This window comes from Trichosurus vulpecula, chromosome 3, assembly GCF_011100635.1.
Source record: "Trichosurus vulpecula isolate mTriVul1 chromosome 3, mTriVul1.pri, whole genome shotgun sequence".
In the NCBI taxonomy this organism is placed as follows: domain Eukaryota; kingdom Metazoa; phylum Chordata; class Mammalia; order Diprotodontia; family Phalangeridae; genus Trichosurus; species Trichosurus vulpecula.
This window is the reverse complement of record NC_050575.1, coordinates 43722777-43748465: the sequence shown is the minus strand read 5'-3', so window position 1 is coordinate 43748465 and position 25689 is coordinate 43722777. Positions and strand designations below refer to the sequence as shown.

The following is a 25689-nucleotide window of genomic DNA, read 5'->3' as shown; positions in this document are numbered from 1 at the left end:
TCCAAAGGGGCAAGTGAAAAATTTCAATGTAACAAACCTTTATTAACTATCTACTATGGGCCTTCCTGTATTAGTTGCTATAGTAGTAGTAGCAGCAGAAGAAGTAAGAGTAGTAATCATAACTATAGTGGTAGCTGCAGAACTCGTAGTAGTAGCATCACTGGTAGTAGCCGTAGGAGTAGTAACAGTAATAGGAGCGGCAGGAGTAATAGCAGTTATAACAGTAGCAGTTGTAGTCTTGGTAGCGGTATTCTTCATATTTATTTAGCATTTTGACATTTATGAAGACCCTTCCATCCCCTCAACCAATTGTATATCTCTCCTCCTTTTCTCTGTAAAGCACAAAAGGGCTGCCTGTTATCTTGCCTCTCTTACTTACCACCTACTCACTTCTTGATTTATATTGATGCTTCCAACCCTACCACTCAAATGAAACTAACTCTATTTAAGGTTACCAATAATCTCTTAACTGCTAAACCCAATAATCTTTTCCTATTTTCCATCTTCCTTAACCTCAACAAACCTTTTGACACCACTGACCATCCTCCCTTCCTGGACACTCTTTATTTCCTCAGCTTTCCCGACGTTACTCTCTTTCGGTTTTCCTCCTACCAATCTGAATTTCAGTCTCTTTTGGTGTTCATCGTCTGTACCCATAAGCTTAGGTGTCTTTGAAGACACTATCCTGAGCTCCCTTCTCTTTCTATACTCTTTCCTTGGGGTCTCATTATCTCCCATGAATTCAATTATACTCTCTAGGAAGAAGACTCTCAAAGCTATATAACTTTAAACTTGGAATTATACCTACTCACATATTTACTAATATTTTTCTTCCTCATTTTACCTGTTATTTATTTATGTCTGTATCAGCTTCAATAACCTTTTCAACAGAGACTAATACTGAATCTTTAAGAGAAAATAGAATTTTGAATGGCAGTTTTAACTGTGGTTTTAGAGTTATCTGTCAGCTGGAGAGAGACTGAGCAAGGCACAGAGAGATAGGGCTATGAGAATTTAATTCTTGAGAGTCTGAATTTAACTCTTTTCTAGAAATACTATGAAGAGAATTTTTGAGAGGCCTGGGTAGATATACTGAGAGGCTGAATTCTGATACAGAGTTGAGACAGGAGCAGTAACTAACTGATTTGAAGTTACCCTGCTGTGATCTTTTTCACAGCTGATATATTATAAATAATTATTTGTCATTATTTTATTGCTTGTTACACTGTTAATAAAATGTATAGCCAGTACTTGATATTTACTCAAGCTTAGGAAATAAGGGGATTTAGTATACAGAAAGATATGAACAAAAGCTATTGGAAAAGAATTTTTTTTATTTTTTTAGTGAGTGAAATTAATAAACTGGAGTTGGGACTGAAAGGTAACCAACTAATTAATGAGAGAGATGTTGCAATTTAATATATGAAGAAATGTCAAAATAGAACACTGTATTGCCTTGAGACTGGGGATGAAGGAATTAATAATAAAACAAGTAATGTCAAAAATAGAGAAAGACTTGCCATCCAATGAGGCTACAATAAAAACAAGAAAGCAAGGTTGGGGAGAGAGTAGGTGATACTTGAAACTCACTCTCTTGTGAACTGGTCAAAGGAGGGAAGAACACAGGAACAGAAATAGATTTCACTCAACAGGAAAATAGGGAAAAGGGAGCAGGGAGAAGAAGAAATGAGAGGAAGGGTAGAGCAAAGGAAGAATTTTGTTGTTGTTTTCGCAACCCTGTTTGGGGTTTTCTTGGCAGAGATACTGGAGTGGTTTGTTATTTCCTTCTCCATCTCGGTTAATAAATGAGGAAACTGAGGCAAACAAGGTCAAGTGCCTTGCCCAGGGTCACACAGTTAGTAAGTGTCTGAGGCCAGATTTGAAGTCAGAGAAATGAGTCTTCTTACTCCAGGCCTGGCAATCTATTCACTTCACCACATAAGCAAAACAAAGTCTAAGGATATTAAATATATCCTTAGATATAAATACATGTGTTTATACATACATACATACATATGTGTATATATATATATATATACATATATATATATACAAACATATTGCAGCTCTGTTTGAGATGACAAAGAATGGGAATCTGAAGGGGTGTCCGTCAGTTGGAAAATAGCTGAACAAATTATGGTATATAATTGGAAATGAGGTGATCAAAAACAAAAATTATAAATAATTTTTTTTAAAAAGGGAATTAGAGGAAATGATGAGTAATAAAACCAAAAGGAATTACCTTTGGAGAAATGAGTTCTTCCCTCCAATGAAATGCTGCCTAAAATAGCCAGAAGCCTTTTAGTGTTTAGAGGGAAGACTCCTGGAGGCTCTGAAGCTTGCCCAAACTCAAGGAGAAGAGGCTAGTAGGGAGGGAAATGCAATTAGTTGGAGATTGTCCCTAGCCTGTAAGAGGTGCAGTAGGGGTCAGAGCCAGGACTCAATAGGTAAATGTATGGAAACATGGAATCAGGTTTTACATATGTGCATGCACATGCACACATGTGTGTACGTGCACACGCACATGTGCTTTGGGCCTTCCAAGATATTTGAGCCCCCGTAGAAGATGGGACCAAATTTTTCTTGAGGGCATGCTCAAGGAGGAAGATGGCTTCATACCAGAACAGCTTGAACCATAGAGTACTTTATGAATACTGAAACCAGCACATTTGCTCAGCTCCTGTTCCCACTGCAGCAGAGGGTGGAATTCCCAGTTGGTGATTGCTGAAGGAGAAGGCAGAGATGATGCTAAGGCCTGTTCTCGTATTGTCACCAGGAGGGGGAGGCAGAAGCCATGTAATATGGCAGAAAGTAGGACTTGATTCAAGCCACCTAATCCTTGTAGGGCAGTAGCATTTAGATTGAAGGTGGGACAGGACCAGGGAGGTTCTCATTATTTCATTCAAAAGTGATCACCTAGAGTAGGCACAAAGAAATTGAGTCTGAAGATATGAGTAAAGAGAACATTCTAAATACAAAGAAGAAATGCTATTGGTTAAAATATTCCCCAGAGATGAACTCAGAAGAGGAGAATAACTCCACAAAAATACACATAAAGCCTCAGGGGGAGGGGGAAAATGGTTTTTGCCACAAGGATTCTGAGAGTGGATGGAAGAAATGAAGGAAGAAATTAAAAAATAAAATTAGAGGTCTTTGGGGGAAAATTGGAAGGATAATAAATAGCTTAGATCCAAAGGTGGAAATGATGGTGCAAAAAGTGGACCTTTTGGGAAAAATAAGCTAGAGCAAACAGAATGCAATGACTCCATGGAAAAGGAAATATTAGCACAAAGTCAAAAGGTGGAAAATTTAGAATGTGACTTAATATGAAAACAACTGACTTGGAAAATAGGTCAAGGAGAAATAATTTAAGAATAATTGAATTTGAGACTTTCCGGTCACATGACTGAAACATAGTAGACTTAGGCCTTTTCTATGGTTCCCACTAATTCTCAAATCCATTTCCCCTAAAAAGGGGACCTGTTCCAGGTTTGCAACAATTAGAACTGAATTAACACCAGTGAATGATTATCATTAAACTCAGCACTCTTCACCAACCAGTCTTCAGGCTTTCATCAATGATTTATAAACTGGCTCTTGGCTTGTGCCTGTGTCCTACGTAAGAATTACCTTCCTGTTTTAGAGAGTGCAGGTACATCTCACTATGTGCCCAGGTTCCAGCTGGGCAAATACTGAGTGTGCCCAGTCATGTGATGAGACAGTGGGGAAAATCCAGTTGTCTTCTGTTTTGAGTGGCTGCTAGATTATGAACATGTAAGACTGGAGGGACTCTCTTCCCATTTCCAACCAAACCTGTAAAAAAGTAGGAAATGCTGATTTAGTCCAGAAGAAGGAGAAAAAGATGAAAGCCAAGGAAGGAACAGAGGTAGGAGGCCAATATGAGTGGCTGCACCAGGTTTCAAAGAGAGGAGGCTGAAAATCAACTTCTGTTCCCCTACAAGCAACTTAGGTTAGAGACCAAGACATAAGGAACAAAAATGTGCCAATGTGAAAAGATGAGGTAGCTTTGCAGTCCAGCTCCTGCCATTATCAACAAGAGAAAAGTAAGAAATTGATTGACAGGAAAATACAATGATAAAAAGGCTGAAACATTAAAGACTTCCAGAGAAACCAAATTCAATTAAAAATCTAAAACATAATGACATAAATGCTAAAACTAGGAGAATGGATGAGTATTAAACCTTCTACAAGAGTACACAGCTCTTTAGAGTTAGAAAGAAAAGTGGACCAAGACCTGATAAAACATATAATTTGTTCTAATCCTAAGAGAGTATGAAACAACAAAAGGAAATTAAAGAAGGGTTCAAAAGAGAAATGAAATATATATAAGAAGAAATTCAAAAGGAAGAAAGATTAGAATTTTTGACTTTCAAAACAGAAATAATTAGAAATTTGTAGAAAAAAAATGAATCTAAGGAAGTGAGTTTCTCCAAAGAATCAAAAAAGAGAATAACAGATTTGGGGAATGCAAAATATTGAGTTGGAGGTATATCTGGTAGAAGAGAAGCAAAAAGGAAATGTTAAAAATTATCTCCATACAGGTGAAAGCCATTGGCCTCAAAGACAGGATGCACAAAGAGGATCATCATTCTCTTAGAAGAATATGACACATGAAAAATCTGAACACCATAATGCAGGAAAAACACAAGAAAATTGCCTAGAAGTTCTGAACACACAAAAACCCAAAGCACTCATTAAAAGCATACACAGATAGGCTCCAAGAAAATACACATTCTCTCTCTCTCTCTCTCTCTCTCTCTCTCTCTCTCTCTCACACACACACACACACACACAAACGCATATTCTTCAGACTCCAAGATACGTAGTGTTCAAATTTAACAACTCCAGTAACAACAAATTCTGTAGTCAGCCAGAAGAAAGACTTTCAAATATAATAGGAAGAACATGTGAATAACACAGAATATTCTACACTCACTAGAAACCATGGCAGGAATGAAATAATATATTTCCAAAAGCAAAGAGCTCAAAATGATATCCAAAATAGCAAACCCTACACATTAGCACCTAATCAACAATCTTGAAAGATGACTATTCAACCACAAAAATGGATTTTGAGATATTCTTACAAAAATAAAATAAAAACAGATATGAGCAGAATATCAATGTGTAAACAATAGAATCACTAGAAATCACAAAACATAAATTACCAAAGAAATTATGAATAAGGAAATAAATTACTCCATTTCTAGAAGTAATTTTTTTAAAAGAAAGATAAAAAAGAAAAAATGAGGAGTCATCAAGAGATGAAAAACTACACAGGATGTAAGCAAAATTTAAAGAGAGAGAAGTGAACCCAATAAATCCTTTCCACATAAACCAAAGAATTTTGTGAAATAAAATTGCAGAGTGGAAATTTCAGGACGAGGAGGTGGAGCATAGATGGAGAATATGTGATATGTATCATTGTGAACATGGATAAACAGTAAAGGCATGATAATAGCTAGAGTTTTGCAGAAGAGGAGGATGTGAGAGAACAGGAAAGATGGTAAAAGGGAGGGAATGAAATTAAGGGAATGAAAGGGGGTTTCAACTCAACAACGGCAAGTTTCTCACTAAAAATCACTCCCATGGGATAAGAAATGGGGCCTTAAAATGGATTTAATCTAGAGGATATGGGGCATTGGGAGCTCCTCAGACAGCATTGTACATTCATGGAAAAGCATTGCCTCAGGAAATGTGAGCTGCTAGGTGTGACTGACGTCCTTAAATGTGGAATGGAGAGGGAAATAGACCAGAGCTTTTACAGCAGGCTAATGAGAAAGCTGATTATGGGAAAGAAGGGAAATAGAATTGGACCACATAGGGGAGAGATGAATATAATTCTGTTTTGGACATGTTAATTTTAGAGGTTTATGGGAAATATATTTCAAGATGTGTGATAGACAGCTGGAGACTGGAGAATGGAGATTAAGAGAGAGGTTAGGGTTGGATAAGTAGATCTGAGAATTAACAGCATAAGGATAATAACTGAATACACTGGAGCTGATGGGATCAGCAGGTGAAATAGTATAGAGGGGAGAAAAGGAGGGCCCAAGACAGAGTGCTTGAGGATATCCATGGTTTGTAGCATGAACTAGATAGATACAGTAAAGGAGACTGAAAAAGGGTAATCACACTGGCAAGAAGAAGGACCAGGAGAAATCAATGCAGAAAAATCTAGGGAGAAGAGAGTATCAAGGAGAAGAGGGTGTCCAGTGAAGGTGACTAATAGTTTTAAAGGCTACAGAGAGGTCAAGAAGTATGAAGACTGACAAAAGGTCATTAAATTTGGAAATTAAGAGATCATTAGTAATTTTGGAGAGAACAGTTTCAGTTAAATGATGAGGCCAAAAGTTGTTGAATGCAAAGAGTTGAAAGAGTGAAAGAAAAGAAAGTGGAGGCACCTACTGTAGATGACCTTCTTAAGAGTTTAGTCACAAATGAGAGGAGATAAATGAGACAGTAGGTAGCAGGGGTAGATAGAGTGAAAAGTTATTTTTGTTTTAATTTAGAGGATGAGTTGTGCAATAGGGAAGCAATCAGTAGATTGTTGGGAAAGATGAAAAATTAATGAGAGTAGGGATGATAAAAGGAGCAATCTTCTGGAGAAGAAGGGATACAATGGGATACTTTGTGCAGTGAATGGCCACATCTTCATGTGAGAGAGGGATGAAAGAAGAGATAGTGGCAGAAGGCGTCTGAGTGAGGTGAGATGACATGGAGGGGAGAAGAGGTAACTCTTGGTGAATGACCTCAATTTTTTTCAGTGAAATATGAGGAAAGATTTTCAACTAAAAGAATTGGGGGGGAGTGGGACCCATGGGAGGTTTGAGGAGGGATGAAAAGGCATGGAAATGGCACAGTGGTGAGTGGGATAGTGATTCAATTAGGGAGGTATAAAAGGATCACATTATTATAGGAAAGGCTCAGTTGAGATTATGTTACATAAATTTGTCATGTATCTAGATAGTTCAGTTTTGTGATTTTCTCTTGTTTCTTTCAGCAGCATGTGAATAGGAACAAAGGCAGCAGAGGGTGGGAATAATCTAAGGCTGAAGTTTAGCAGGGAAAGATTGGCAATAAGATAAAGGGTCAAGGGACTTGAGGGAAGAGGAAGGTGTAGAGTTGAACTCATTGGCTAAAGAGTAAAGATAGGAAAAGGGGGGAAGTAGAGCCAGTACAGGGGTGATGGCCTGGGAAAGAACTGAGGTAGAGAGATTGGAGGTCATGGTGAGGACAAAGAACAGTCTTTGGATTGCAAAGCAGAAAGAGATGGACTGACAACAGACTGTGATGAAAAACAGCTTTTATCCACATTATTCCTTTTATGAATTGATACTTCTAAGAATGAGGCATAATGAAAAAAAAGAGACAATAGAGCAAGATTCATAAAGGTGATAGCTAAGAAATTAGTTAGAAGACAGAGCTCTAAACTATTATTTCAGAAGCTTTAGCCTCATAATGAACACAAAGAGATTAAAGAAGGAAGGAACAAGGATATATACTATGAATTAGGAAATAAAAGTTCAGAATAGATAAGAAAGGAAGAGAATTAATTAAGATTACAAAGCAAAGAAATTCAACTTAGAATAAAGTACGAAAGGCAAACAAGCAAAATAACATGGGGGGAGAAAAAGAGAGAAGATTTTGGACTAACTACTTAAGTTAAAAGGGAAAAAGATGGAAAAATAAATAACTAAAAAAAGAAGAAAGAAATTAACGATATAAGCTTAAACAAAACCTAAACTGAGGGAAGAGGTTAAAAAAGAACTAGATGAGAGTAATGTGGATTAGAGAGGCTGTAGGAATTTCATTACAACAAAGAAGTTTAAGCACAATTAATCAAATGGTCTTAAAAGAGGAAGAGGGGAAAGGCCTTTTAAAAAAAAAAGCAATGCTAGAGATGAAAAAAGAAGAAAAACACAGACCTCTCATAGCATTGAATGGATTAAACAATCCAATAAAATGAAAAAATATAATAGAATTGATAAGACAAAACCTTATAATACATTGCTTATAGGAAATGAATTTTAGAAATAAGGACATATCAAGGGTAAAAAATGAGAAGTTGGAACAAAATTTTTTATGTATCAGTTATATACCCCACCTCCAAAATTGCAATCTTGCTATTAGACAAAGCAAAAATAAAAATTCACAATATCATTAGTGATAATCAAGGAAATTATATTATACTGAAAGGCAACATAAACCATGAAATAATATAATTATTAAACTTATATGAACCAAATCACATAGTGTCTAAATTCTTGCAGATAAATGAAATGGAAAAAGACATAGTAACACAATAATAGTAGACTTTAATGTTTCTCCCTTAGAACTAAATATCTCTAACAAAAAGATAAACAAAAGGAAACTAAAAAAACTTTTGGAGAGTTGAAATATGTATGACACCTCTTGAATAGGACTAATAAAGGATATACCTATTACTTACCATCATATGGCAGTTTTTCAAAAGTAGGCCATGTGTCAAGGCACAGAGTAATGGTAAATAAAGTATGAAAAAAGAAATATTTATCATCCTTTTCACATCATAAAAAAGCAAAAAGGACAATCAGTTCAGGGAACGTGAACAAAAGATAGACCTAAATGTAGATTTGATGAAGTCTTAAGCAAAATTTGGTGAAATAACAAATCATAAAATCAACCAATAACTATGGGAAAGACAAAGAAAATTATATAACAACAAACCAAAATTTCTGAGACTTCTAGACTAGTTATCAGGTGAAAAATTATATTCTTAAAAAAGGATTAATGAAACAGAAAAGATACTGATTAATGAACTACAATTTTTAAAATTAGAAAGCCAATGAGTAAATTAACCTTAATAAGCACAAAAGAGAAAATCTGCAAAATTAGAGGAGAAATAGGTAAATTGGAAACAAAAAAGACCATGGAACTGGCAAATAAGAGTAAAAATTCTTTTTAATAAGTGATAAAATCGAGAGGATTCAGGGAAGACAGCAGCAAAGATCAGAAAATTCCAAGTTCTCAAGATGTTACCCCAAAAAAGAGATGAAATAGTGTCTCAGGGAAACTGTCAAGCAGCAAAAATAAATAAGAGTAGAGGCAGAACAAGGGGCATCCTGGGACAATCAGAGAAGATCTGAAGAAAAGTGAGGCTTGGTCTGTGTGAAGAGTAAACACCTCCAGGCTAGGTCCTAGGTCCCCTTAAACAACAAGCTGCAAGCCCTGGGGTTAGCTGAGTTGCAAGGCTGGCTCAGCCCCACCAACAGGAACTTTTACCCCCAAGAGAGTGATCTTGTGTGTCTGAGCTGGGTAAGATCAAGGGAACCTCTGCTCACAAGAAATGCCAAAGCCAAGTGTGCTGTGGAGACACCAGCAGGAGCAAGAAGGAACCAGCACTTGCCTGGTGAGTTCAGAAACAGTGGAGCTGCTGGCTGTGAGCACTTACAGGAGGCTGAAGGTCTTGGTTCCAGTTTCAGGCCAGAAGGGAGAACTGAAGGAGGATCTGATGCTAGAGGCACCATCCCCCATACTGCAGGACTAGAGGTGATTATAAAAACTAAGCTACTACAAATTAAAAAGAATGCACATACAAAGGAGAAAGAATACAAACATAGGGTTACTATGGGAAAAGAGAATACCAGGGTTCAACTTCAGAAGAGGATATTGAAGCAAAGAAACCCTCTTCTACCCCAAAGAGTAACATCAAATGGTCACTTGCACGAAAAGAATTCATAGAAGAACTATAAAAAGACTTTAAAAATCAAATGAGGAAGATGGTGGCTGGAAAGCAGGGACTTGCATGAGCTCCCCACCCAGGTCCCTCCAAACATCTATAAAAAATGCCTCTGAACAAATTCCAGAACTGCAGAATGCACGAAATAGCAGAGGGAAGCAGGGCTCCAGCCCAGGACAGCCTGGATGGTCACTGGGTAAGGTCTATTGCACAGAACTGGGATCAGAGTGGAGCAGAGCCCAGCGGTGAGATGCACCTGGACCAATCAGACCCGGAGCTGGGCTGAACAGGCACTAGCACCCTGAATCAGTGAGCTGAGCCAGTTACCAGACTTCTCAACCCACAAACACCAAAAACAACAGAGAAGGTTAGTGGGAAAAGCTGCAGGTACAGAGTGAAAGGAATTCGCTGTAGGCCACCACCCTGGGGACAGCAGAGGTGATGCAGCTCTGAGGCTGCTTACAGAGCTACAGCTGCAATGGCTTCCGGCCCCAGGCCCACCTGGTGGGAGGAATTAAGTGGGGGATCTGAGCAGGAGTGCAGAGCCAGCATAGATCTGAGTCAGGTCTGGGTTGGTGGTTCTTGGGGGAGAAGTAGCACTGGTGTGGCAGAGCTTGCCATGTAGAAATAGCTCTGACAACAACAGCACAGCCCCTCAAGCTTGGGACAAAGTACTCTCTGCTCTACAAGCAGTCACAGCCCCATGAAAAACTCAAGAGTCAAGTAGTTGGCTGGGAACATGGCCAGGCAGTGAAAACGCTCTCAGATTCAGACTCAGACTTTGGATTCTTTCTTTGGTGACAAAGAAGACCAAAACATACAGCCAGAAGAAGTCAACAAAGTCAAAGAGCCTACAACAAAAGCCTCCAAGAAAAACATGAACTGGTCTCAGGCCATGGAAGAGCTCAAAAAGGATTGGGAAAAGCAATTTAGAGAAGTAGAGGAAAAATTGGGAAGAGAAATGAGAAGGATGTGAGAAAACCATGAAAAACAAGTCAATGACTTGCTAAAGGAGACCCAAACAAATACTGAAAAATATACTGAAGAAAACACAACTTTAAAAAATAGACTAACTCAAATGGCAAAAGAGCTCCAAAAAGCCAATGAGGAGAAGAATGCCTTAAAAGGCAGAATTAGCCAAATGGAAAAGGAGGTCCAAAAGACCACTGAAGAAAATACCACCTTAAAAATTAGATTGGAGCAAGTGAAAGCTAGTGACTTGATGAGAAATCAAGATAGTGTAAAACAGAACCAAAGGAATGAAAAAGTGGAAGACAATGTGAAATATCTCATTGGGAAAACCACTAACCTTGAAAATAGATCCAGGAGAGATAATTTAAAAATTATTGGACTACCTGAAAGCCATGATCAAAAAAGAGCCTAGATATCATCTCTCAAGAAATTATCAAGGAGAACTGCCCTGATATTCTAGAACCACAGGGCCAAACAGGAATTGAAAGAATCCACCAATTGCCTCCTCAAAAAGATCCCCAAAAGAAAACTCCTAGGAATATTGTTGCCAAATTCCAGAGCTCCCAGATCAAGGAGAAAATACTGCAAGCAGCCAGAAAAAAACAATTTGAGTATTGTGGAAACACAATCAGAATAATGAAAGATGTAGCAGCATCTACATTAAGGGATCAAAGGGCTTGGAATATGATATTGTGGAGGTCAACGGAGGTAGGATTAAAACCAAGAATCACCTACCTAGCAAAACTGAGTATCATGGTCCAAGGGAAAATATGGGCTTTCAATAAAACAGAGGACTTTCAAGCTTTCTCAGTGAAAAGACTAGAGCTGAATAGAAAATTTGACTTTCAAACACAAGAATCAAGAGAGGCATGAAAAGGTATACAAGAAAGAGAAATCATAAGGGACTTACTAAAGTGTAACTGTTTTGTTTACATTCCTACATGGAAAGATGATGTGTGTTATCTACATGTATATATATACATCTGTTGGCTTCCCTGGCTTCCTTCAGGTCCCAACTAAAATCCCACATTCTACACGAAGCCTTTCCCAACCCTTCTTAATTCTAGTGCTCTGCCTTTCTTATTTTTTTCCCTATGTATAGCTTGTTTGTACATACTCATTTGCTTGTTGTCTCCCAACTAAATTGGGAGCTCTTTGAAGGGTCAGTCTGTCTTTTGTGTTTTTTTAACCTTCAATGCTTGGCACCAACATAGGCATTTAATAACTATTGATTGATTAATTGACCAGGAAATAATTCTCTCCTTATAGGTGTTATCTGGCAAGTCGAAAGCAACTCAACAGGAATTAGGTTTGGGCTAACATCTCACACAACATTCCATCTTCTGGAATCTTTGATATAGGAACTCAATCTTTTTGTAAACAGAATTAAGATTAAAAATATTTCATATGGATGTGTCAGAATTTAATTAAGCAAAATTCTCAGTTGCTTAAACAACTGGATAGTCTTGACAGACTTACTTGCCTATTTCAAATTAAGAGACTGTTGGGCTTATGTTGCAGATTACTACAGAACTGTAATGACTGTTTGAATGTTGCACTTCCTATGATCTTGAGGTGTTTTCACCTGTTTTTCAAGATCCAACTATGTGGCATCATTAATTGAACAAATTTTGCACAATGTGATTCAAAAATTCCTATGGAAGAAGAGACCTTTGCCCATTACCCCAAGGTTTTGGGCCCCGAGATTTATTTGTTTTTTATTTATTTGTTAATTAATAATAAGCTTCCATCAAATATTGAATATTCTGATATACCTCGAGTTCCTAAAGCAAAAATCTACTGGAGAACATTCTGAAACCATTGCACTTTACTCCTTTAAACCATTTACACTTTAAACCATTGCTCCTGTCCAGAAAGTGCAAGACAACAGATTTTTGTAGCCTTCAGAGATGAGTTTCTGGCAGCAACTTTCACAGCTCAAAATTTTAATTTTGTCATTCCAGATGTACGAACCATTTTTCCATATGAACTTTTTCTGAATGCATTGTTGTTAATAGAGAATAAATGTTAACAAAATGGCTTTTCTATTTCATTTTAGCTGCTGGTGAAATGTATTTGGGGACTCTCTGAGGAAGGACTACTTGTATATTTAATAGTATTCCTGACCTTTCTTTCTCAGTTATCTATTTCAACTGTTGGCATAAATTGTCAAGATGCTACCAGTGACTCTGAAGATGAAGAGATTGATAGCATGATGACCAAACCTGGCTATGGTGGAATATCAGAGCAGTCCTTAACAGAAAAATGTCTAAAAAAGTTGGATACAAAAGAACAAACACATTACTAAATATGGCGTGGAGGGATTCAGCCAATGAAGATGCATTCACAATGATGGCATCTATCTGCTACATACTAATGGTGCAACACCAAATGGTGGTGCCAAGAGTCAGGCTTCTCAACAGGTCAGCCTTTAATTCCAGGTTTCTGAGACACTTTTGGTATCTAATATCATTAATGACAACCTGGATGATTATAGGGTCCGTGGTAACATTGCTTCAGGTCACATCAAGAGGTTCTCCCATGTCTTTAGAAGACTCCAGTTGAGTCATCCCACTCTTTTACCTTTTTAGCTCCTTGTTGAGTCATTTGCTAGTTTTCATACATGATAATGAATTCTTCAGTGATCTCATAGAAGTTATAGGTCAAAGATCTATGATGCCTTTTACATTATAAGAGCTTATAGTATTATCACAATGTCTTCAAGATGTCTGCTCAGGAATCATCAAATTGGCTTATCCCAAAACCAAACCAGAAGTTTATGAAGAATATATTGTAGCATTTAAAAGTGTGAGAGTTACAACTAATACTGAAAGCAGCAATGTATGCAAATTGAATGAAAATGGTGGATTCTGTTATTCAAGGCTATCACTAATCCAATAAAAATGTTGAAATCCAGAGACACAAGATGAAATTTTTGTCCACCAAATCACTGGCTGTCGTAACAAGAGAATATTGAGGCAAATAAGGCTACACAGCTCTATGAGTCATTCACTAGACATGTATGGAGAGTCCAAAGACTGGGAAGAATAGGTCTATGGCAGTCTACTCTGGATGGTCTGGAACCAGCACCACTTTCAGTACCTGAGGAAAGGCAGCTTGTGATTCTCACAGAATTGCCCTTTGTACAAAGCTCCATTTGAAGAAAGAGTAAAGATCTTTCAAAGAATAATATATGCAGATGAATAAGAAGTACAAGGAATTGGTCCATTTCTGGATTGAATTAATGTTACAATCTGAAGTAATTATATTTATGAAGATGCTTATGATAAACTTTCCCCAGAAAATGAGTCTGATTTGAAAAAGTAAATCTGTGTGCACTTACTTAATTCTCACAACCTGGATGAAGCTGGCATTGATGGTGGTGGCATATTTAGAGAGTTCCTGAATGAACTACTGAAATCAGGGTTTAACCCCAATAAAGGGTTTTTTAAGCCCACTTATGAAGGGCTTCTAAATCCTAACCCTGCTGCACAGATGCTTGTTGGAGATTCTTTTGCTAGACATTGCTACTTTCTTGGCAAAATGCTGGGAAAGGTAAAGAATTTATTTTATATTGGAATAAATGTGAAACCCTGTGGTTAGTTTGGGAAATATTTTCTCAGAAGGTGTTGAAAAAATGTTGGATTTCTTTGCCATTCACCTAACCTATAGATTTTTGCTTAAAATCAAGCATTTTTGTCTCCGCCCTAGATTTATATGAAATAAACTAATGAAATAAATCCATGAAAGCCAGACCAGAAATACCTTATGTGGCTGTCATCAAATATGTTTAATTTATAAGCTTAAATGATAGAAATCATATTCTCATTCACCATCACAATAAAAATTTTTAAAATTAAAAAAAGCCTATGGGTAGGAACAGAAATTAAATGATCATTTAATAATGGACAATCTCGGTTACATATAAAATTGAAAATCTTTTGCACAAACAAGAAAAGGGGGCTTGGTCCCCAAGCTCCTGGATCAATTGGTGTAGTCACAAGATATAATCATAGATGATAAGGTATTTGGGTGTTAACAAGGTGTCAATACCCTGTACTCTCTTTAAGAAATGTGAACACCTTTCTCTAATGGAATTAGAGCCTAGAAATTGAATGCCCAAACAAATTGGCTATGCCTTTAGGGTTTTAAATAGTTAAGCTCTTAAACAGTTGTCAGAGATAACAATTCTAGCAGTCTGAAATTTGGAGAAAGTCAAATAAAGAGATACGTGTAGTGAATACGGAGAAGAATAGAGTGATCTACTTGAACGAAAGCAGAATGAAGTAAACAGAACCATGAAAACTATATGTTGTTATTGAATTGTTTCAGTCATGTCTCACAACTCTTTGGGGTTCATTTGGTGTTTTCTTGGAAAAGATATTGGAGTGGTTTGCCATTTCCTTCTCCAGTTCATTTTACAGATGAGGAAATTGAGACAAACAGGGTTAAGTGACTTGCCTAAGATCACACAGCTAATAAGTGCTGAGGCCAGATTTGAACTCATGAGGATGAATCATTTTGATTCCAAGCCCAGTGCTCTATATAGTGTGCCACCTAGCTGCCCTGCACACAATGACTATAACATTGTATATGGAAAGAACAATCATAAACACACACACACACACACACACACACACACACACACACACACACGCACACACACCTGAAGTCAATGTTGCAATCATAAGGTATTAGGATGGCTTTAAAAAAGAGATATGAGAAGACACTCCCAACTAACCCCTTTGGAGAGGTGGGTGGTCCATGAGTTTTTCACATATTTTCAGACTTTTTCAATATATTGATCGGTTATGTTGATTTTTCCTCTTTTCCTTTTCCCTTTATTGTTTTTAAAGATACTATTTGTTATGTGGGGTGGCTCCCTGGGAGAAGGAAAGGAAGAGATACTGGGGGAAACTATGTTGATGCAAAAAAAAAAGATCTCAATAAAAACTCATTTTTCTAAACTGGGGGAACAACTCAGATCTTCTCTTTTCTCCTTCCCCAAATCAGTCATGGGTCATGGTATCTAACAGAGTAGTACCCCAGTGTATTTCCTTTATAAGTCAGACTGCTGTCTTTATAATAACTTCTACAAGCTTCACTGTTTATGTACTGATATATGTTATATTACTGCTTCTATAATGACTGTAGCAGTGACAAGAGTAACTTGGATATTGCATCCCTAGAATACCAGCTCCTAACAATTTTCCTAGGGCACACTGTTGGAACTCATGCATATTCATTTTTAATTTTTTTCTACTTTTAAGCAAACCTAGATGATTTGCCTTATTGTGGCATAAGTTCAGACAGACTGAGACCCTTATGAATTTTACATGCATAAAATACATACATAAAATTTTACATACATGTGACATGGCCTAGAATTTCTGAGTAGTAAACCCTGAGTGTTCAGTCCTTCCTTGGAAATTTTCTGAGTTTGTTTTCCTTTTAACTAAAGAGCTTGTTCAGACTTCTGTTTGGATTGCTTTATGTTTTACAAGTGTCCATTAAGAAATTTTTAGGTGTTCCTTTTGCAGCAAGGACCCACTAGAGTTTTTTGTTTGGACCTCTAGTTGAAATTTTCTGTGTTGGATGGACCCTTGGAGAAATTTTGGATTCATTATGTGTTTCAGGATCCTTGAGGAATTTTTAGCAGCCTCCAAGTTCATAATACTCATGGGGAAAACCTGTATGTCTGGCTAGCTTCATAAGGACTTGCCTACTGTGGGGGGAAAGCTAGATTTTTCCTTTCCCCTTTTTCTTCTCCTCTTCCTCCTCCTTTTCTTCCTCCCTTCTTCCCCTCATTCTCCTTCCCTTCGTTCTTTTCCCTTTTCTTTATTGTTTTTAGATTGGGAAAGGTTTTTGCAAACATTAGGATGTGTGAAACTATGATAATTTTGTAAATTGATGTGTGCTTTAAAAATTGTGCAGTGATGAATTTGGAAGTGATCATCATTCTTGGGTCCACTAGCTATAGTAGGCTTATGTACTTGTGGAAAAATATAAATTTCCAGATTGTTTGTGAATTGTGCCAACAAGTATCCATGAGTATTTGCTGAAGACAGTAAATATTAAAATAGAAGGCGTAATGGAGGGGGTGTTAATTGGGATTCCCCCATAGTCAGTTGATGTAGTCATTGATATAATCACAAAAGACAAGGTGTTAATTCCTTATCAAGGTGTTAAGATTCTGTGATTCATTTACAATGTGTGAACACCTTTTGGGGGAGGGAAGGGGGACAGAATTAAAGAGAGCCTGGCAATTGGATAAGCAAACAAATTGGCCATGCCACTGGAGGTTTTAAATAGTTAAACCCTAGGCTCAGTAGGAGAGTTAGAATTTCTGAGTTGAAAACAGTTGAAAAGAGAGCCAGTATTTAGGCAAGAATTCAGTTCTTTACCTATGGAGAGGAAAGGGGAATTTTATCTGTTCCCCAACTCTCCATTGGCATCTAGTAAAAAAGCTGATACAAATATAATGAACTATTACTGTACCAGAATTATTTGGCATAAGGTAATCATGCAAAGAAACCTGGAAAGACTTTATGAATTGATACAGAGTGAAATGAGCAAAACTAGGAGAATTATTTAGACACTAATCATAATCACGTAAAGGAAAATAACTTTGAAAGACTTATGAACTTTGATCAATGTTATGAACAATTAAGACTCCAGAAAACTGATGAACAGCATTCTTTCAAATATGACCAATGTTTGTTTTGTCTATGATTGTTACAATGGAGGCCTGTTATTTGAATAGCAGAGAAATGGTGGAGAAAGTGGATGGGTGACAGTAGGTAGTGATAATGTAGAAAAAAGAAGAAAGGAGAGTATTGACAAAATAATAAAAATACAGAATAAAGCAAAAAAAAATTCAGAAGGGTACACAGACAGGGGCAATTTTAGTATATTGAGTTAAATTTAATATACATTTTCAACAACCTTTGTGTAATGGAACTTCAATTATTTATCAATTATCTTTTTTCCTATTCTTCATATATTCAAATACTCATATGTATTGGTTTTAAAGTTCATAATAAAGAAAAAGTAGTTAAAATAAATGTTTGATGAACTGAATTGGGACCTCTGAAGTTGTTCATTCAGTCCAATATATCCAGTCCAGTATTCTGCCGTCAATGGCAGCTCCAAAGAACTTTCTGAGACAATATATAGTTCTGATGTGAACCTTAAAGATTAGGTGCATACTATCTTCTTGAATTACCATTTATGGCTTTATCAATCCTATATTCATCCAGACTATTTTTGAATCATTGAAGTTCCTTGAAGTCCAGGCATCAAATTTCATGAGCTCTTAAAGATTATAGGATTTAGAGATGAAAGGCATCTGAGAGATCATCTAGTCTAATATCTTGCTTTGTACATGAGGAAATGGAAGCCTAGAGAAATGATGGAATTTCTCTAATTTCAATCAAATAGTAAGTAGCAGAGATGGGATCTTAACCTAGGTTCTCTAACCTCTCATCCATTTTTCTTTCCATTGAACTACATTTCCAAATGTCATTTTTTTTTCTGTTCCCTAGTGCTTATTGTTGCTCTTTGTAAGCATGACTAGGCTTTAGGGAAAGCTGGCAGGAGGGGTGGCTAAAGGAGGGGGATATATAGGCGATGCCGGTAATCCCCATGACTCCTGTTGGAGATGTTTCCTTGCTCATATAGGAGTAAGAAGTGTCTGCTGTAGTTGACACTGTGCCATACTCTCAGTTTTAAACCCCTCTGCCTTCCCCACTCCCCTCCCCTGAGTCAAGAGTGTATCTCAGTTGTGGAGATTGCTAATAAGACAATTGTAGCCCATATCTCAGAACCACTCTCCCTTTATATTAGAGAGATCAGTGCTTTCCATCCCCTGAGGCTACTAGACAGGTCACTACTTCATTTGACCTAGGAGGGACCACTTCCTCCTGTCTTTTATCCACTACACACTTATCCCCTTTCAACCATTCAGCTCTCAATCAAATTCCCTTTGCTTGTGAATTTCAGAAGTCACTGACATCAGGTCAGTTATCAGTGCCCCACCTATTGTTGTGCAGTTAGCTCTCACATTTGATTTATTCACATCTGAGATGGAGGGAACTGTAAGCATATTCAGTCCAGCCACTTATCTACCTGAGGTGGAAAGTGAATATGAGACTTTATACCATGATTGTATAATTTGGATGTCTTGCTTTCCCCCAGGAGGACCTGAAGGAAACTCTCTTAGAGGAAGCTGACTTTGACTGGTATACTGATGGATCTTGCCTCAGAGATGAGGAAGGAGACTTGATTGACAGTTATGGCATTGCCACTACCACAGAAGTGGTTAAAGCTTCATCTCTACCTGATGCTCATTTGACAGAGCAAATGGAGCTTGAGGCAGCAGGCAGACTTTGTGCATTAGGAAAATCAAAAAAGATTGATATCTACACTGATAGCAGATATACATTTGGGGTGGCACATAATTTTGGGATGCTAGGGAAATGTCAGGGCTTCCTCACCTCCTCAGGATAGCCCATTAAAAAATCACAAGCAGGTTTCCCATCTATTAGACTTTTAACTGTTTCCCCAAGCTGTAATAGTAATTAAAATTCTAGGACACAGTGGAGAAAACAGCATTCATACCTGTGGAAATGACTTGGCTGACCAAGCAACTAAAACCGCAGCTTTAACTTCTCAAATTCCTAAGGTATAAGTACCCCTAAGGAGGGCCTTAGTATATCCATTTTGCTCTGAGGGCATGCATAAGCCTCCTAGCCCAACAAAAGAAGAGATAGACACTGCTCAGAAAAGAATGCTTATCACAAAGCAAGATAAGATTCAAAAGAAGGGATGTAAATTTGATAAGACCATGGGACAATCCAAATGGACTTATAGTACTCCCTAAGATGTTATCCCTCCCTATGATGAACACTTATTCATTCAGCCCTTTGGGGGCCCACAACCTACTGGTGTTAGCTCAAAAATATTGGTGGGGGAGTTTTCACAGAACCACTGTCGCCACTTATGAAATGTGTCCCACCTGCCCCAAGCACAATGCATCCAAGCCTCTGAAACCTGCTTGTGGCCAGTTTCCTCTTGCAGATGTGCCTTTTAAAATCTGGCAGATCAACTTTATCCAACTGCCACCTGCCCTTGGATACAAATATGTTTTGGTTATGGTCCGTATATTTTCCCAGTGGGTGGAAGTGTTGCCCTGTCATACTGCCAGAGCCTCTGGGGTAGCAAAAATTTTCCTTAGAAAAAATCATTCCATTATGGGAGGTTCTTAAAGAGATACCTATGGATAGAGGTACCCATTTCACCAGATCTTCATTAGCTGAGCTACTTTCATCCTGGTCAGTTACTCAGCACCTCCATCATCCCCAGTCATCAGGGATGGTTGAAAGAGTTAATGGGATATTTAAAATCTCTCTTGGAAATTTTCTGAGGAACTAGGTATCCCCTGACCTAAAGCCCTTCCTTTACCCTGTCAAGCCTTGGGTCTATACCATTTGGTTCCCATAAGCTCAGTCCCTATGAGATAGTAACAGGACATGCCATGTGACTGTACCCATCGGTGGGAAGCATAGCTGCAAAAGGCTCCCTCCTACAGTACTGCATTGGGTTGGCTCAGAAGATTTCAGAGACTTACCAACTCATCCCATATTCCCATTCTTTAGAAACTCCAAACAAACCTCAGCCCCAGATCCAACCTGGTGACTGGGTCTCCTGAAAATGTCAGCTCTAAAAACACTCCTTGGAGCCATAGTGGAAAGGTCCCTTTGCAGTCCTGCTCGCTACCCCCACTGCAGCCATAGTACAGGGAGTGGAGTCCTGGATCAACCTGTCAAGTCTCAAAAGGGCAGTACCACCCACTTGGATTTCAGAACCCACAAGTGACCTGACTCTAAAGATTTTTTTTCACTCTTCTACTCTCCTTACTTTATTTTTTTATTTCTTTTTATTATTATAATTTAATTTATTTAATATATTTAGTTTTCAGCATTGATTTTCACAAGAGTTTGAATTATGAATTTTCTCCCCATTTCTACCATCTCACCTACTCCAAGATGGTGCAATTCTGGTTGCCCCGTTCCCCAGTCAGCCCTCCCTTCTGTCACCCCACTCCCCTCCCATCCCCTTTTCCCTTCCTTTCTTATAGGGCAAGATAAATTTCTATGCCCCATTGCCTGTGTCTTATTTCCTAGTTGCATGAAAAAACTTTTTTTTTGTTTTTGAACATCTGTTTTTAAAACTTTGAGTTACAAATTCTCTCCCCTCTTCCCTTCCCACCCACCCTCCCTAAGAAGTCAAGCAATTCAACATAGGCCACATGTGTATCATTATGTATAACCCTTCCACAATACTCATGTTGTGAAAGGCTAACTATATTTTGCTCCTTCCTAACCTATCCCCCTTTATTGAATTTTCTCCCTTGACCCTGTCCCTTTTCAAAAGTGTTTGTTTTTTATTACCTGCTTCCCCTGTCTGCCCTCCCTTCTATCATCCCCCCTTTTTTATCTTCTTCCTCCTTCTTTCCTGTGGGGTAGGATACCCAATTGAGTGTGTATGTTATTCCCTCCTCAGGTCAAATCTGATGAGAGCAAGATTCACTCATTCTTCCTCAACTGCCCCCTCTTCCCTTGCTACAGAACTGCTTTTTCTTGCCACTTGTATGTGAGATAATTTACCCCATTCTATCTCTCCCTTTCTCCCTCTCTCAATATATTCCTCTCTCATCCCTTAATTTGATTTTATTTTTTTAGATATCATCCCTTCATATTTAACTCACCCTGTGCTCTCTGTCTATGTGTATATATATATATATATATATATATATATATATTATATATATTATATATAATATATATAATACATATATATATACACATACCTATATACATACACACACACATATATATACATAAATACACACACACACACACACACATATATATATATGCACATTCCCTTCAGCTACCCTAATACTGATGTCTCATGAATCATACATGTCATCTTTCCATGTAGGAATGTAAACAAAACAGTTCAACTTTAGTAAGTCCCTTGCAATTTCTGTTTCTTGATTACCTTTTCATGCTTCTCATGATTCTTGTGTTTGAAAGTCAAATTTTCTATTCAGTTCTGGTCTTTTCACTGAGAAAGCTTGAAAGTCCTCTATTTTATTAAAAATCCATATTTTGCCTTGGAGAATGATACTCAGTTTTACTGGGTAGGTGATTCTTGGTTTTAATCCTAGCTCCATTGACCTCTGGAATATCATATATTCCAAGCCTTTCGATCCCTTAATGTAGAAGCTGCTAGATCCTGTGTTATTCTGATTGGGTTTCCACAATACTCAAATTGTTTCTTTCTGGCTGCTTGCAGTATTTTCTCCTTGATCTGGGAGCTCTGGAATTTGGCAACAATATTCCTAGGAGTTTTCTTTTGGGGATCTTTTTGAGGAGGCGATCGATGGATTCTTTCAATTTCTATTTTACCCTCTGGCTCTAGAATATCAGGGCAGTTCTCCTTGATAATTTCTTGAAAGATGATATCTAGGCTCTTTTTTGATCATGGCTTTCAGGTAGTCCAATAATTTTTAAATTATCTCTCCTGGATCTATTTTCCAGGTCAGTGGCTTTTCCAATGAGATATTTCACATTGTCTTCTACTTTTTCATTTCATCCTTTGGTTCTGTTTTATAATATCTTGATTTCTCATCAAGTCACTAGCTTCCACTTGCTCCAATCTAATTTTTAAGGTAGTATTTTCTTCAGTGGTCTTTTGGACCTCCTTTTCCATTTGGCTAATTCTGCCTTTCAAGGCATTCTTCTCCACATTGGCTTTTTGGAGTTCTTTTGCCATTTGAATTAGTCTATTTTTTAAGGTGTTGTTTTCTTCAGTATTTTTTTCTGTATTTTGGGGGAGTCTTCTTTAGCAAGTCATTGACTTGTTTTTCATGGTTTTCTCACATCCTTCTCATTTCTCTTCCCAATTTTTCCTCTACTTCTCTAACTTTCTTTTCCAAATCCTTTTTGAGCTCTTCCATGGCCTGAGACCAGTTCATGTTTTTCTTGGAAGCTTTTGATGTAGGCTCTTTGACTTTGTTGACTTCTTCTTTCTGTAAGTTTTGGTCTCCTTTGTCACCAAAGAAAGATTCTAAAGTCTGAGCCTGAATCTGCATCCATTTTCACTGCCTGGCCATGTTCCCAGCCAGCTACTTGACCCTTGAGTTTTTCATCAGGGTATGACTGCTTGTAGAGTAAAGAGTACTTTGTTCCAAGCTTGAGGGGATGTGCTGTTGTTTTCAGAGCTATTTCTACACAGCCAGCTCTGCCACACCAACACTCCTCCTTCCCCAAGAACCACCAACCCGGACCTGACTCAGATCTTAAGCAGGTTCTGCACTCCTGCTCTGATCCGCCACTTAATTCCTCCTACCAGGTGGACCTGCAGCCAGAAGCAACTGCAGCTGTAGCTCTGTAGCTGCACTACCTCTGCTGCCCCTAGGCAGTGGCCAAACCGCGAACTCCTTTCACTCCCTGCAGCTTTACCCACTAACCTTCTCTGTTGTCTTTGGTGTTTATGGGTTGAGAAGTCTGGTAACTGCCACAGATCACCGATTCAGGGTGCTAGGGCCTGTTCTGCCCAGCTCCTCGTCTGGTTAGTCCTACCACCACCCATGCTGGGCTCTCCTCCCCTCCGCTCCCAGCTCTGTGCATGATAGACCTCACCCAGCAATTATTCAGGCTGTCCTGGGCTGGAGCCCTGCTTCCCTCTGCTATTTTGTGGGTTCTGCAGTTCTAGAATTTGTTCAGAGACATTTTGTATAGGTTTTTGGAGGGACTTGGCAGGGAGCTCACGCAAGTCCCTGCTTTCCAGCCACCATGTTGGCTCTGCCTGATTCTAAAGATTAAACAGGGTCTGAAGCAGCTGACATCTGAGGTAGGCAGCTGTTCCAAGACCCCCTGGATGAGAAGAGGATGACAGCTGATGTAGACCACCAACCTAAGAAACACTGTAGGCCAAGGTTTGCAGTTACTCCCTCTATGAACAAGCCTTTTTTTCTCCTTGTTACTGTCCCTTCAATCTCTTAATGTCCATAGAAGTAGTAGTTTTTTTTCTTTCACTTTTATGTTGTACTTATCTCCTTAAGTTGTGATTAATGAAAATTTTGCAATTTAAGGTAAAAATTCCCAGGACTATAATTTGTTTTGAGCTTTGATTACAGGGCTAGTTGTCTGAATTGTCACAAAGCCAACAAGAGAAAATGGCATGTGTGGCAGTTTGAGGACTGCTGAGGTGGATGTTTGCTGTTGGGAAAGGTTGTAAGGACAATTTAGGACACAGCCTAGATAGGATCCTCCTGACTTTATTTCCCCATTGTATTATTTCCTTTCTAGAAAAGAAAATTCCCACCTGGTTAATCGTGTATGTTGCTTTGACACTGTGTAACTACATGATTGGCTATCAGATCTGATTCATGCCTGGAATCAAACAGAGCTAAGGGAATTTTCCCGCTGTTATATGATAACTGTGTCCCTCTTTTTTTCTTTTATAGCAAATTTCTATAATCAAGAAAGTTTTTGAAATCATGTTTCAAATGCATGTTCCTCATCAGCCTTCAAGGATCATTCCAACCTTTTTGGCTGAAAAGAGAGAATGAGAAAGGAATTTATAATTTTCATATTAATCAAGATGATATGTTAAATGAACATATTAATAATTTAGTTTTCTCAAGAACTGCTGCTCTGGCTCAGGAGTCAGAGCTCACAATGCAGCTTAAACTGATTAATCAAAACTTTGACAATGCTCGTAATTACTGACCTTAAGTGAAACAAATCAAAGTTGTAAAACTTGTTGCCATCACAGAACTCTGGTTCTGTGCTTTAGGGGATATGGTCATGATCCCCAAAGACTTGACTCCAGAATTGTTGTATTGTGGGGCTTGTGGGTTTCTCATGAGAAACCACTAAATTATTAAAATGTACCTTCATCTCATCTTCCCCACTTGTGATTTAAGTATATAACCTGTGCTTTTACTTCAGCTAAGAGAATATTCCTCATTCTGAAGTGGATGAATTAAACTACTTGATTATTGGCACTCATTTCTGTAGGCCTGCTTTGTGTAGCTCTGAACACTCTCAGGTTGGAGGCTGGCTCAGTAAAAATTCTGTTAACAAGACTAACGAATTGGGCATGCAACTAAAAAAGCTAGGAAATAAACAAATTAAAAATCACCAATTAAATACCAAATTAGAAATTCTGAAAACCAAAGCAGAGATTAAAAAATTGAAATTAATAAAAAAATTAATTAAAAAATAAATCTAACCATTGAAGTAAAATGGATGAATACTTATAAAAATGTAAGTTACTCAAATTATTAGAAGAAGAAATAAAATACTTAATTAACCCCATTTCAGAAAAAGAAATTGAACAAGCCATCAGTGAACTCCCTAAGAAAAAATCTCCATGGCCAGATGGATTAACAAGTGAATCCTACCAAACATTTAAAGAACAATTGATACCAGTCCTATATAAACTATTTGAAAGCATAGGCAAAGAAGGAGTCCTGCCAAATTCTTTCTATGATAAAATGTGGTGCTGACACTGGGAAGAGTCAAAACAGAGAAAGAAAATTATAGCCAATTTCCCTAAATGAATAGTGAGGCAAAAATTTTAAATAAAATATCAGCAAGGAGATTACAGAAAAATTATCATAAGGATAACACACTATAACCAGGTGGGATTTACACCAAGAATGCAGGCCTGGTTCAATATTAGGAAAACTATCAGCATAATTGACCATATCAATAACAAAACTAACAGAAATGTGTGATTATTATAGGCAGAAAAAGCTTTTGACAAAATGCCGCCCCTATTCCTATTAAAATACTAGAGAACATAGGAATAAATGGAGTTTTCCTTAAAATGATAAGTAGCGACTTCCGGGGATGGAGACAAGATGGCGACTGGAAAGCAATGAGCTCCCCACCGAG

At 37.9% G+C, this 25689-nt stretch overlaps 1 pseudogene; it reads left to right on the top strand.

The window, feature by feature from the left end:
• Window positions 1-9349: 9349 nt before the first annotated feature.
• On the top strand, window positions 9350-19222 carry LOC118842005 (annotated as a pseudogene).
• The last annotated feature ends 6467 nt before the right edge of the window (window positions 19223-25689 follow it).